Source organism: Aotus nancymaae, unplaced genomic scaffold (assembly GCF_030222135.1).
Source record: "Aotus nancymaae isolate 86718 unplaced genomic scaffold, 86718_ANA_hifiasm-v0.15.2.pri h1tg000004l, whole genome shotgun sequence".
Lineage (NCBI taxonomy): Eukaryota > Metazoa > Chordata > Mammalia > Primates > Aotidae > Aotus > Aotus nancymaae.
The window spans coordinates 10,317,144-10,332,305 of record NW_026988415.1 but is presented as its reverse complement, the minus strand read 5'-3'; the positions used below and the strand labels follow the sequence as shown (position 1 = coordinate 10,332,305).

Sequence of the window (15,162 nt, the reverse complement as noted above, 5' to 3'; positions counted from 1 at the left end):
TTCCAATATTACTCCTTTTTCCAAAATTACTCCACATTTTTGTTTTAATGTAGTGTTATTTCTCAGTTTTATTCACTTGACAGCTGCTTCAATAGTTCTTCATTGGGGTCATGTTTACCAAAATAAAGCATATTGTGACATTTGAATAAGCCATTTTAGAGGCTCTGTTTTGACCAAATATAGACAATATAGATGTAAGGCAAGCAGAGTCAGAAATCAATCTAGCAGTAAACTCCATCTTAATGGTAACACACATCAACAGTCAATTCCCAGAAACACTCTAACTGCTCTCTTACCAGTCAAAGACAGGTCTCCACTCTGTATAGAACTTTCACGAGCTGCCCCTACCACAACCTGCCACATGCTCAGTGTTCACAACTTCCCACCCTCACTCACTCTGTACCTTTTTCCTCACTCTTTTTTTCATCCACTGACCCTCAACCATTTCAACTCCAAATCACTCCCTCAGCTGGACAGATAATCTAGTCCATCCAGACATGTTACTTTGGTTTCCTTCTGCTCAAATGATTCTATTGTCTCCCCCCCAGCACATGCTGGTAACTCAGAGTAAACTCTTCTTAAAATGACCCGGCTCCATAGAAAACTTCGGCCCACACACTGCCACTGCCAGCAGCTTCCTAAACCTGTTCTACCACAGCCTTGTATGAAGCCCTGGATTGACAGGTGTGAGTAACAGGAGGGATCAGCAACCCAACAATCATCCCTGCCAAAAGCCTTAACTTGAAGGCAAATGGGATTCTCATGGAATAAACCTGGTACAGGAGTGGGGCAGAGAATTTCTGGGAAAAGAAGGGCGGGGTCCCTGGCTAGGTCTCCAGCCCCGGGCCTGTGCCCATGGACCTTGGTAAGGACAGGCATCTCTGTTTTTGTGCCCAAATGTTGCATTTCCCAAGACCACCCTACCTTGCCACAACCCGATCCTGTGCCTGTAAAAACCCTGAGACCCTAGCAGGCAGAGACACAAGCAGGTGGACATTTAGAGGAACACACTGGCAGAAGAACACACCAGCAGACAACAGCAGGCCATCAACTGGCAGGGGTAGTCAGAGGAGAACTTCCACCATTCAATAAAACCTTTCACTCATTCTCCAAGAAAGCCCTCTGTTATTGAGATAAGGCAGAGGTTGAGCTGATAAACACAAGCTGCCCACAGACAGAAAAACTGAAAGAGCATAGTGTAACACACCCCCACTGGAGCTTCCGGAGCTGTAAACATTCACCCCTAGACACTGCCATGGGGTCAAAGCCCCACAGCCTGCCTGTCTGCAAGCTCCCCTAGAGGTTTGAGCAGCGGGGCACTAAAGAAGCAAGCTACTCCCTCTGTTGCACGGGGAAAGGGAGCTGAAGCCAAGGAGCCACGTGGGTCCCATCCCCAGGGAGCCCAGCAAGCTAAGATCCACTGGCTTGAAATTCTTGCTGCCAGCACAGAAGTCTGAAGTTGATCTGGATTCTCAGGCTTGTTAAGAGAGGGGCGTCTGCCATTACTGAGCCTTAAGTAGGCAGTTTTCCCCTCACAGTGTAAGCAAAGCCACCAGGAAGTTCGAACTGGGTGGAGCCCACCACAGCTCCTCAAAGCCTCTCTAGCCAGACTGCCTCTCTAGATTCCTCCTCTCTGGGCAGGGCATCTCTGAAAGAAAGTCAGCAGCCCCAGTCAGGGGCTTATAGATAAAACTCCCATCTCCCTGGGACAGAGCACCTGGAGGAAGGGGCAGCTGTGGGCACAGCTTCAGCAGACTTAAATGTTCCTGTCTGCTGGCTGTGAAGAAAAGAGTGGATCTTCCAGCATAGCACTCAAGTTCTGCTTAAGGGACAGACTGCCTCCTCAAGTGGGTTCCTGAACTGGGAGACACTACCCAGCAGGGGTCGACAGACACCTCATACAGGAGAGCTCTGGCTGGCATCTGGCAAGTGCCCCTCTGGGATGGGGCTTCCAGAAGAAGGAGCAGGCAGCAATCTTTGCTGTCCTACAGCCTCCACTGGTAATACCCAGCCAAACAGGGTCTGGAGTGGACCTCCAGCAAACTCCAGCAGACCTGCAGCAGAGGGGCCTAATTGTTAGAAGGAAAACTAACAAACAGAAAGGAATAGCATCAACATCAACAAAAAGAACGTCCACACAAAAACCCCATCTGAAGGTCACCAACATAAAAGACCAAAGGTAGATAAATCCACGAAGATTTGCCTTGCGCTGGTAAAAAACCAGCACAAAAAGGCTGAAAATTCCAAAAACCAGAATGCTTCTTCTCTTCCAAAGGATCACAACTCCTTGTCACCAAGGGAACAAAACTGGATGGAGAATGCGTGAAAAATTGACAGAAATAGGCTTCAGAAGGTGGGTAATTACAAACTCCTCTGAGCTAAAGGAGCATCTTCTAACCAAATGCAAGGAAGTTAAGAACCTTGAAAAAAGGTTAGAGGAATTGCTAACCAGAATAACCAGTTTAGAGAAGAATATAAATGACCTGATGGAGCTGAAAAATAGAGCATGAGCACTTCATAAAGCATACACAAGTATCAATAGCCGAATTGATCAAGCAGAAGAAAAGATATCAGAGACTGAAGATCAACTTAATCAAATAAAGCATGAAGACAAGATTAGAGAAAAAAGAATGAAAAGGAATGAGCAAAGCCTCCAAAAAATATGGGACTATGTGAAAAAGACAAAAACTATGTTTGATCGGTGTACCTGAAAGTGATAGGGAGAATGGAACCAAGTTGGAAAACACTCTTCAGGATATTATCCAGGAGAACTTCCCCAACCCAGCAAGACAGGCTAACATTCGATTCAAATTCAAGAAATACAGAGAACACCACAAAGATGCTCCTTGAGAAGAGTAACCCCAAGACACATATTCATCAGATTCACCAAGGTTGACATGAACGAAAAAATGTTAAGGACAGCCAGAGAGAAAGGTTGGGTTACCCACAAAGGGAGGCCCATTAGACTAACAGGGTATCTCTCTGCAGAAACCCTACAAGCCAGAAAAGAGAGGGGGCCAATATTCAACATTCTTAAAGAAAAGGATTTGCAATGCAGACTTTCATATCCAGTTATACTAAGCCTCATAAGTGAAGGAGAAATAAAATCCTTTACAGACAACAAAATGCTGAGAGATTTTGTCACCACCAGGCCTGCCTTACAAGAGCTCCTGAAGGAAGCACTAAATATGGGAAGGAAAAACCGGCATGAGCCACTACAAAAACATACCAAATTGTAAAGACCATCGACACTATGAAGAAATTGCATCAACTAAGGAGCAAAACAACCAGCTAGCATCATAATAACACAATCAAATTCACATGTCACAATATTAACCTTAAATGTAAACGGGCTAAACGCCCCAATTAAAATACACAGACTGGCAAATTGAATAAAAAATCAAGACCCATCAGTGCACTGTATTCAGGAGACCCACTCAAGTGCAAAGACACACATAGGCTCAAAATAAAGAAATGAAGGAATATTTAACAAGCAAATGGAAAGCAAAAAAAAGCAGAGGTTGCAATCCTAGTCTCTGAAAAAACAGACTTTAAAACAACAAAGATCAAAAAAGACAAAGAAGCGCATTACATAATGGTAAAGGGATCAAAGCAACTAGAAGAGCTAACTATCCTAAATCTATATGCAACCATTACAGAAGCATCCAGATTCATAAAGCTAGTTCTTAGAGACCTACAAAGAAACTTGGACTCCCACACAATAATAGTGGGAGACTTTAACACCTCACTGTCAATATTAGACACCTTAATGAGACAGAAAATTAACAATGATATTCAGGATTTGAACTCAGCTCTAGACCAAGGGGACCTAATATACATCTACAGAACTCTGACCCCCAAATCAACAGAATATACATTCTTCTCAGCACCACATCTCACTTATTCTAAAATTAACTACATAATTGTAAGTAAAATACTCCTCAGTAAATGCAAAATAACGGAAATCATAACAAAGAATCACTCAGACCACAGTGCAATCAAATTAGAACTCAGGATTAAGAAACTCCCTCAAAACCACACAACTACATGAAAACTGAAAAACTTGCTCCTGAGTGACTACTGGGTAAATAACAAAATTAAGGCAGAAATAAAGAAGTTCATTGAAACCAATGAGAACACCACCACAACCTACCAGAATCTCTGGGACACAGCTAAAGCAGTGTTTAGAGGAAAATGTACTTAAGAACAGAGAAAAAGAAAATGAAGACTAACAAAAATGAAAGAGACTAAAGAACCTGTGAGACAATAAAATAGATGCAACATTTATATCATCAGTGTCCCAGAGGGAGAAGAAAAAGAAAGTAGGGTGAAAGATATGATGCTAAAATTTTTTAATCTTAAAGATTCAAAAAGTTTAATAAAACCCAAGTAGTATAAACACAAATAAATCCATACCAAAACACATCATAACTATGCTTCTGAAAAGTAAAATAAAAAAAAAATTTGAAAGCACTCAGTGGAAAATGACACATTACTTATTTGAATTTGAATGAGTATCAATTTCTGATCTAAAATCATGGAGACCTGAGCGAAGTGGCACAACATTTTTCAAGTACTGAAGAAGAAAGAACTATCAACCACAAATTATATGTTTGGTGAAATCAATCTTTAGGAGCTAAAGGGAAACAAAAACATTTTCAGACAAAGAATAATGAAAATAGTTTTTTGCCAATAGACTTATCTTTCATGAATGGCTTTAAAAATTGTTCAAAAAGAAGCAAATAATAAAAGAAAAAAATTTGGAGCATTGGATAGAAAGATGGAATGAGCACAGGTTTGAATGTAAATTGTCTAAATGCATCAATCAAAAGACAGGAATTGACAGAGACATTTAAAAAATATGACTCAGCCAGATGGGTGGCACATGCCTATAGTCCCAGATACTCAGGAGGCTGAGGGAGAGTGATCACTTGAGGCCAGGAGTTTGAGAGCAGCCTGGGCAACAAAGCAAGACTCTACCTTTAAAATAAATAAATAAAAAATTTTAAAAGAACATAAGTAGGATGAAATTAAAAAATAAAAATAGAAAAACATATATCATGCAATAGATAATAAAACAAGCAAAACACAGAAATTGCTACATTAATATCAAACAAAGTCAACAGAAGAGCAAAGAAAATTACTAGAAACAAAGAGGGACATAACAAACATAAATGGATCAATCTACCAGGGAATGATAATAATCTTAAATGGATACACACTAAATAACAGAGTTTTGAAATATATGAAGCTTAAACTGATAAAACTGAAAGAATAAATAGGCAAATTCAAAATTTTTTTTTTTTGGAATGTTCCAGAACTCAGTGGCTGCACCTGTGTCTGCTCCCTCCCTGCATGTGCCCAGGCCGGCCATCTGCACCCTTCAGCACCCTTTGCGTGCACCTCGAGCAGGCCTACCTCGCGGAGCCTTCACAAGTTGGGACAGTGCTCTGGATGCATCTGAGATGCCCACATAGAGGCAGAGGAGGGGGACGGGAGGGGCAGCAGACGTGGGCAGACAGACGGGCATGGCAGGGAAAGGGATGTGGCTGTGGAGGACCAGGGGGCACGCAGCGTGGTCTGGGGGAGACAAGGGGCCGTTTTCTGGAGGAGGGAGCTTTACACGGAGGCTCCAGGACTGAGGAGCACCTGAGGGCTGGGAGGAAGGAGGTAAGAGTCTGTGAGGTGGTACAGGGGTGTGGGGGGTGGGGAGGACCGGGGGCTGGGGTCAGGTCATCAAGGGCCAGCCTCGGAGCTGCTCAGAAGCTGGAAGCAGCAGGAGGCAACACCGGAAGCCGCTGCAGCCACGTCTGCGTTTTGGGTTTGCCCTCAGGGCTGCGGCCAGGGAGGGACCCGGGCATGGCTGGTATCTGGGGTGGGGCCTGATGATGGGCTGCTGTGGGGGCGAGGGTCAGTGGGAAGGAGGATCGTGGTGGCCACGCAGGACCGGCATCTCTCTCCAGGCTCTCCTCAGCCCTCGAGGAGGCAAGGCCACGGAGGCCCCATTTAAGTGCAGGCTTGAATGCTGTGTCCCACGCTCGGCCTCTCACTGCAAGCATGACAAGTGGCCCCACGGGGGTCACGTGCCTGCCACTGTGCCCGATGAGCAGAGGGAGCCATTCCACCTCTGTACATGCATCCTAGGGCGGGGCAGGTGGACGCTTTCTGTGAAGGTCCAGAGAGTGAGTCGCTGTGGCTTTGTGGGCCACAACTTCTGAGCGGAACCACTCACTGTGGCCACCGTGGCCTCCGCAGCCATGGCAGTAGGTGGACGAGCAGGCAGGGCTGAGCGCTGGTGAAACTTCATGTTCAACTGCAGGTGGGGCTGGGTTGCCCCGTCCTCACGACCACGGGGGGTGCCCGCCCAGGCCGGGCATAGGAGTGCACCCTCACACTGCTACACAGAACTGCCTGAAACTGTGGAACTTCAACACTGCCCACTCAGCAGCTCATAGAAATGCTAGACATAATATTAGCAATACAGAAGATATAAATAGCACAATCAACCAACAGGATAGAATCAGTATATATACAATGCTTTCCTCAACAACAGGAGAATACACTTTTTTTTTTTCAAGAGCAACATAAGATTTACAAATACAGACCATATCCTGGGCCATGAAAGAAACTTCAACATATTGAAAAGAACTGAAATCATACAGTGTGTTCTCTGACAATAATGGAATCAAACTAGAAATCAATATCAGAAAGATAAAGTGAAAATATCTAAACACATGACACTTAACTAACTTTTTAAAAAGCCATGGGTTAAAGAGGAAGTCTCTAAGGAAATCAAAGAAAATATTGCACTGAATAAAATGAGAATAGGACATATCAGTTTTGTAAGATGAAGCTAAAGCAATATTGAGAAAGAAATTTAGAGCAGTTAATGCTCACATTAGGATGAGGAAAGGGAGGGAGGGAGAAAAGGGTTGAAAAACTATTGGGTACTATGGCTCATTGAACTCACCTCCAACTAGAATGTAAGTTTCCTGAGGACAGGGGTCTTGCCTGTCTCATCCACAGCTATATTCCAACACCTATGTTTTCCTTTCTGAAACCTAGAGGTTAGCACAGAGTCTGTGGTTTATGCAAAATCACCATGGACCCCCCGAGGAAGACTGACATTTGCAAAAGTCACATAATCATTGACACTCATGCCGAAAGGGGCGGTTGAGATCATTCTCATCCAGCCTCATCATTTTATAGATGAATCTGCTGCCCAGAGAAACTGGGAGACATGTGAAATGTCTCAGACTGAGACCCAAAACTCCCAACTCCCAATCCAAATTATTTAATGGCACTACATTTCAAGGTAAAGTGGTTTGAATCCATGCCTGATTATGGGTATGTTTAAGGGGCCATGGTCACGCAACGTATTTTCCGATATGAGTGTGTATGTGACAATACACATATCAATAGACATGTAATCTCCACTTAGGATCCAAAGAAAAAACATCAGAACTCCTTGTCAGGTTAGTGACTCATGAATACCCAACCAAATCACCATGGGCACTGTGAGTTGTTACATAAGACCTTGACAAACAACACATTTTATCTCTGGTCAAAAGTTACTGCTATCACTCTTTTGGGGATAAAGCCACAGGATATTCTCTGGGATGTGCACCCAAATCCCATAGCCATCCTATCTGTGTTGCCTACCAAAAACCAACAGTGCCACTAAGGATGGCATATCTGACTCTGACATCAGCTCTGTCTCCACCTGTTTCCCCAGGTCCCTGATATTCCTGACAGAGCTACTCCTTTCTGTCTCCCTCTCAGTGAGGGAGGAGATGAAGTCTTAATGGGTACTTCTCACCCTTGTCAGCATGAGATAGAGAAAGGGAGCTCACGTCATGATCTCCATTGGTGGCCCTATTTGGGGAAGGTCTGATGTTACACCAGCTCCTCCTCACTTTCTCCTGTACCCTTCAACTTACCTGGCCTTCTCAGATCAACGTTCCCTGCAGGTATACATCATATAATTGCTGATGCCAGGTGTTGTGGATCAGGCGATTATATCCACGCTAAACTCATGGCACCTCATTTCTCAAACTCTCCACTTATGAGAAGAGCACCTGCCTGTGAGCTTCAAAGACTCAAGTTACGCAATACCAAAAATCTTGATCTTCAACGTTGACTCAAGTGGGCTACTTCTTGAGGCAGAGCAGTATCTAACCTTGAGGCATCTGAAATATGCACTCTGTGATAGTTGGTGGATGGTTAACCCTCTATAGACAGCAATATAGTTTGGATATTTGTCCCCACCCAAATATCATGTTAAAATGTAATCCCCAATGTTGGAGGCAGGGCCTAGTGAGAGGTGTTTGGATCATGGGGTGGATCCCTCATCAATGGCTTCAGTCATCCCCTTGGTGATAAGTGAGCTCTCACACTGAGTTCACATGAGATTTGGTTATGTAAAAGTAACACATCCCCATCCTCCTGCTTTTGCTATGTGAAGTGCCTGCTCCCACTTCACCTTTTGCCATGATTGAAAGTTCCCTGAGGCTTCACCAGCCCCATACTTCCTATATGAGCCAATTAAATCTCTTTTCAAAAATAAATTACCCAGTCTCAGGTAATTTTTTATAGCAATGCAAGAACAGCCTAATACGGAGAGCGAGAGCTATAGCCATAGACAGCTATATACACTATGGAATCATAAATCTATGTTCATACCAGAAATCAACTTACTTGTATTTATTCATTCTGTCAATATTTTACTTTCATTCATTCATTCATTTATTCAACAAACATTTATATGTCACTTGAATGGCTCCTTGAAGATTCAGCTGAAATGCCACAACTTTAGAAGAACCTTCTCTGACCACCTAAAGAACCCACCAACCTTCCAGCCCTGCAGTCAGGTGACCCTTGTATTTCCTTCAGGGCATTTGCCATAATCAGAAATTTTCTTATGGATAGAGTTACTGTCTCTCTCCTTCAACTAGAATGTAAGTTTCCTGAGGACAGGGGTCTTGCCTGTCTCATCCACAGCTATATTCCAAAACCTATGTTTTCCTTTCTGAAACCTAGAGGTTAGCACAGAGTCTGTATAGAAAAGATAAGAAATATTGATTGGAGGCTGTGCAGCAGCTTAAAAGAATGGGGAGGCTCATTGAACTCCCCTGCAGCTCTCGGGAATACTGTGGTTTTCTTCATTGTCGGGGCCAGGCCTGCACGCCAGCAACCATGTCGAAGGGACCTGCCGTTGGTATTGATCTTGGCACCACCTACTCTTGTGTGGGTGTTTTCCAGCACAGAAAAGTAGAAATAATTGCCAATGATCAAGGAAACCGAACCACTCCAAGCTATGTAGCCTTTACGGACACTGAACGATTGATCGGAGATGCCGCAAAGAATCAAGTTGCAATGAACCCTACCAACACGGTTTTTGATGCCAAACGTCTGCTTGGACGCAGATTTGATGATGCTGTTGTCCAGTCTGATATGAAGCATTGGCCCTTTATGGTGGTGAATGATGCTGGCAGGCCCAAGGTCCAAGTAGAATACAAGGGAGAAACAAAAAGCTTCTATCCAGAGGAGGTATCCTCTATGGTTCTGACAAAGATGAAGGAAATTGCAGAAGCCTACCTTGGGAAGACTGTTACCAATACTGTGGTCACAGTGCCAGCTTACTTGAATGACTCTCAGCATCAGGCTACCAAAGATGCTGGAACTATTGCTGGTCTCAATGTACTTAGAATTATTAATAAGCCAACTGCTGCTGCTATTGCTTACGGCTTAGACAAAAAGGTTGGAGCTGAAAGAAACGTGCTAATCTTTGACCTGGGAGGTGGCACTTTTGATGTGTCAATCCTCATTATTGAGGATGGAATCTTTGAGGTCAAGTCTACAGCCGGAGACACCCACTCGGGTGGAGAAGATTTTGATAACCGAATGGTCAACCATTTCATTGCTGAGTTGAAGCGCAAGCGTAAGAAGGACATCAGTGAGAAGAGAGCTATAAGACACCTCTGTACTGCTTGTGAGCATGCTAAGCGTACTCTCTCTTCCAGCACCCAGGCCAGTATTGAGATCGATTCTCTCTATGAAGGAATCGACTTCTATACCTCCATTATCCATGCCCGATTTGAAGAATTGAATGTTGACCGGTTCCGTGGAACCCTGGACCCCATAGATAAGGCCCTTTGAGATGCCAAACTAGACAAGTCACAGATTCGTGATATTGTCCCGGTTGGTGGTTCTACTCGCATCCCCAAGATTCAGAAGCTTCTCCAAGACTTCTTCAATGGAAAAGAACTGAATAAGAGCATCAACCCTGATGAAGCTGTTGCTTATGGTGCAGCTGTCCAGGCCGCCATCCTGTCTGGAGAAAAGTCTGAAAATGTTCAAGATTTGCTGCTCTTGGATGTCACTCCTCTTTCCCTTGGTATTGAAACTGCTGGTGGAGTCATGACCATCCTCATCAAGCGTAATACTACCATTCCTACCAAGCAGACACAGACCTTCGCTACCTATTCCGACAACCAGCCTGGTGTGCTTATTCAGGTTTATGAAGGTGAGCGTGCCATGACCAAGGATAACAACCTGCTTGGCAAGTTTGAACTCACAGGCATACCTCCTGCACCCCGAGGTGTTCCTCAGATTGAAGTAACTTTTGACATTGATGCCATTGGCATTAATGTCTCTGGTGTGGAAAAGAGTATAGGAAAAGAGATCAAGGTACTATCACTAATGACAAGGGTCATTTGAACAAGGAAGACATTGAACACATGGTCCAGGAAGCTGAGAAGAACAAAGTGGAAGATGAGAAGCAGAGGGGCAAAGTGTCATCTAAGAATTCACTTGAGTCCTATGAATTCGACATGAAAGCAACTGTCGAAGATGGGAAACTTCAAGGCAAGATTAATGATGAGGACAAACAGAAGATTCTGGACAAGTGTAATGAAATTCTCAACTGGCTCGATAAGAATCAAATTGCCAAGAAGAAAGAATTTGAATATCAGCAGAAAGAGCTGGAGAAAGTCTACAGCTCCCTCAACATCAAGCTGTACCAGAGTGCAGCTTGGTGATGATGCGTGTAGGAGGCATGCCAGGAGGGACGCCTGGGGGATTCCTTGGTGGTGGAACTCCTCCCTCTGGTGGTGCTTCCTCAGGGCCCACCATTGAAGAGGTTGATTAAGCCAACCCAAGTATAGATGTAGCACTGTTCCACACATGTAAAACATTGAAGGACATAAATTTGTAGCAAATTCTGTGGCAGTTTTTAAAAGTTGAGCTGCTATGGTAAGTTACTGGGCATTCTCAATACTTGAATATGGAACATATGCATGGGGAAGGAAATAACATTGTACTTTATAAACATTGTATTGTAAGTGGAAAATGCAAAGTCTTAAATAAAACCATTTAAAATTGTCAAAAAGAAAAATTATTGGGTACTATGTTCACTGATTGGGTAACGAGCTCAATAGAAGCCCAAACTCCAGCATTACATAATACACCAATGTAACAAACCTGCACATGTACCCCCAAATCTAAAATTGTTTTAATGTTCATTATATTTTTAAATACTTCATTAATCACTTGTGAAGGATATTAGCAAAACATACTATCAAAATGGATAGTTATAGGAAATCAGAACAAAATGAACATTGATTGGATATTTGATGGCATTTTGGAATCATTGTCAGTTTTATTTTTTATAATTTCAACTTTTATTTCAGATTCAGGGGTACATATGCAGGTTTGTTACATAGATATATTATGTGATACTGAGGTTTGGAATACAAATGATCCCATCACCCAGGTAGTGAGCATAGTACCCAACAGGGGTTTTTCAACCCTTGCCCCCTTACTCACCCTGCAGTAGTTCTCAGTGCCCATTATTGCCATATTTATGGCCATGATTACCCAATGTTTAGCTCCCACTTATAAGTGAGAACATGTGGTATTTGGTTTTCTTTTCCTGCATTAGTTCCCTTAGAATAATGGCCTTCAGCTATATCCATGTTGTTGCAAAGAACATGATTTCATTCTTTTTATGGCTATGTAGTATTCCATGGTGTATATGTACCACATTTTCTTTATTCAATCCACTGTTGATGGACACTTAGATTGATTCCATATCTTTGCTACTGTAAATAATGCTGCAATGAACATGCAAGTGCATGTGTCTTTTTGATAAAATGATTTATTTCTTTTGGATATATAACCAGCATCAGGACTGCTGGATCAAATGGTAGTTTTGAGTTCCTTGAGAAATCTCCACACTGCTTTCCACAGTGGCTGAACCAACTTACATTCCCACCACAGTGTATAAGTATCTCCCTTTCTCTGCAGCCTCGCCAGTATGTGTTATTGTTTTTTTTTTTTAACTTTTTAATAATGGCCACTCTGACAGGTGTGAGATGGTATCTCATTGTCAGTTTCATTTGAATTTCTGTGGTGATTAGTGATATTGAGCATTTTTTTCATATGTTTGTCAGCTGCTAATACATCTTCTTTTGAGAAGTGTCTCTCCATGCCTTTTGCCCACTCTTCAATAGGGTTATTTGTTTTTTGCTTGTTGAGTTGTTTAAGGCTCTTATAGATTCTGGATATTAAACCTTACTTGGATACATAGTCTGTGAATATTTTCTCCCATTCTGTAGATTGTCTGTTTACTCTGTTTATAGTTTCTGTTGCTGTGAAGAAGTGGATTGCTCCTGCTGGACCTGGGAGACAGCATTAAACAGCCAAAACTAAGGACCCTCATGGAGACCATTTTATTGTCCAGCCTTCCCCACCAGAGCAGGTGCTGGTATCCACAGCTGAGAGACCTAAAGACAATTCGCATCATAGGACTCTGCAGGCAGTCCTCAGACCTAGCCCACCGATGGAGAATGTGGTAACTAGGAGTCTTTACATTAAACCCAGTGCTGCGTCTCATAGTGGAGAGTAAAACTGTGCTGGGCTCAGTCAATGCTCACACACTTTAGAGGGAGCATTTAGAGGTGTCCTGCCCATAGAGGAATCACATATCTCAGTGGTTGGAACTTGAGTTTCTTAGCAAGCCTTGCCAAGCAACAGGCCAAAGTGCTTGGGATCGTGGATAAACTTGAAAGGCAGTCTAGGAAAAAGGGACTGCAATTCCTAGGTAACTCCTAGTACTGGGCTGGGCTTAGAGTCAGAAGACTCGGTTGGCATATGACCTTGGGTGATACAAGCTAGAGTGACTAAGGGAGTGCTTGCACCACCCCTCCCCGAAAACTAGGCTGCACACCTCACAGCAATGAAAGTGACTCCTTCCTTCTGTTTAAGGAGAGGATAGGGAAGAGTAAAAGGACTTTGTCTTGCATCTTGGATATCCGCTCAGCCATAGTAACGTAGGGCACAAGCACAGTTGCAAGGCCCCTATTCCATGCCCTAGCTCATGGATGACATTTCTAGGCACACCCTGGGCCAAAAGTGAACCTGCTGCCTTGAAGGGAAGGACCCAGTACTGTTAGCACTTATCACTTGCTGACTAAGAAGCCCTTAGGTACTAAATAACCAGCAGCAATAACCAGTGAATTTGTAGGTCTTGGGCCCTAAGACATGCTGACTTATGGTGTGACCCAGCACATTGCCAACTGTGGTGGGTACAGTGAAAGATTCCTTCTGTTTGAGAAAAGCAGAGAAAAAAGTAAAGGGGACTTTGTCTTGCACCTTAGGTACCAGCTTGGCCACAGTGGGGTAGAGCAACAAGTAGGTCCTCTGGGTCCCTGAGTCCAAGCCTAGGCTCTTGGACAACATTTATGGACCTGCCTTAGGCCATAGGGTAGTCCACTGCCCTGAAGGTGAGTCCCAGGCCTGGCAGCATATGCCACAATCTGACCAAAGAGACACTGGGCTTTAAGTGAACATCATCAGTGACCTAGCAGAGCCTCTCACGGGATGCTGGTGGTGGTGGCCACAGGAAGAGGCTCCTCTGCCTGTGGGAAAAGGAGGGAAGAGCAGGAAAGACTTTCTACTGTGGTTGAAGTGTCAGCTTAGCCACAGTAGAACAGAACATCAGGCAAATTACTAAGGTTTTTGACTTCAGTCCTTGGCTGTCAGATAGCACCTGTGGGCCCACCTAGGGCCTGGGGGAACTCACCACCCTGAAGGGAAGAACACAGATGTGGCTGGCTTCACCACCTTCTGATGGTAAAACCCTAGGGCCTTGAGTGAACATAGGTGGTAGCCAGGTAGTGGTTAGAGCAGACCTTGAGTGAGACCCAATGCAGTAGTGGCTTTAGGTCTCACCCAGAGCAGCCCCAGTGGTGGTGGCCAAAGGGAAACTTGAATCACCACACCCTCAGTCCCAGGTGATTCATCACAGAAAGAGAGACTACGCTTGTTTTAGAGAAAGTAAGGGGAAAGAACAAGAATCTCTGCCTACTAATCCAAAGAATTCTTCCAGATCTTATCTACGACCACCAATGCAGAGCTTCTGTTAATCTCCAAAACCCACAGTATTATTGGGCTTGGGGTCCAAATTCCTTCAAATATCTGGAAAGACTCCTCAAGAAAGACAGGCACAAACAAGCCCAGACTGAAAAGGCTACAATAAATACCCAACTTTTCAATGTCCAGACAATGACAAACATCTAAAAGCATCAACACAATCCAGGAAAACATGACCTCACCAAATGAACTAAACAAGGCACCAGGGACCAATCCTGGAGAAACAGAGATATGTGACCTTTCAACCAGAGAATTCAAAATGGCTGTGTTGAGGAAATTCAAAGAAATTCAAGATAGCACAGAGAAGGAATTCAGAATTCTACTAGATAAATTTAACAGAGATTAAAATAATTAAAAAGAATCAAACACAAATTTTGGAGTTTAAAAATGCAATTGTCATACTGAAGAATGCATGAGTCGCTTAATAGCAGAACTGATCAAGCAGAAGAAAGAATTAGGGAGCTTGAAGACAGCCTATTTGAAAATACACAGTCAGAGGAGACAAACGAAAAAATAATAAAAACAATAAAGTATGCCTACAGGATCTATAAAATAGGCTCAAAATGGTAAATCTAAGAGTTACTGATCTTAAAGAGGAGGTAGAGAAAGAGACAGGGGTAGAAAGTTTATTCAAAGAGGTAATAACAGAGAACTTCCTAAACCAAGAGAAATCTACTTCAACATTCAAATACAAAAAGGTTACAGAACATGAAGCAGGTTCAACCCAAA

The 15,162-nt window shown here is 43.4% G+C and overlaps 1 pseudogene; it reads left to right on the top strand.

The window, feature by feature from the left end:
* Window positions 1-9,162: 9,162 nt before the first annotated feature.
* On the top strand, window positions 9,163-11,149 carry LOC105729230 (heat shock cognate 71 kDa protein-like; annotated as a pseudogene).
* The last annotated feature ends 4,013 nt before the right edge of the window (window positions 11,150-15,162 follow it).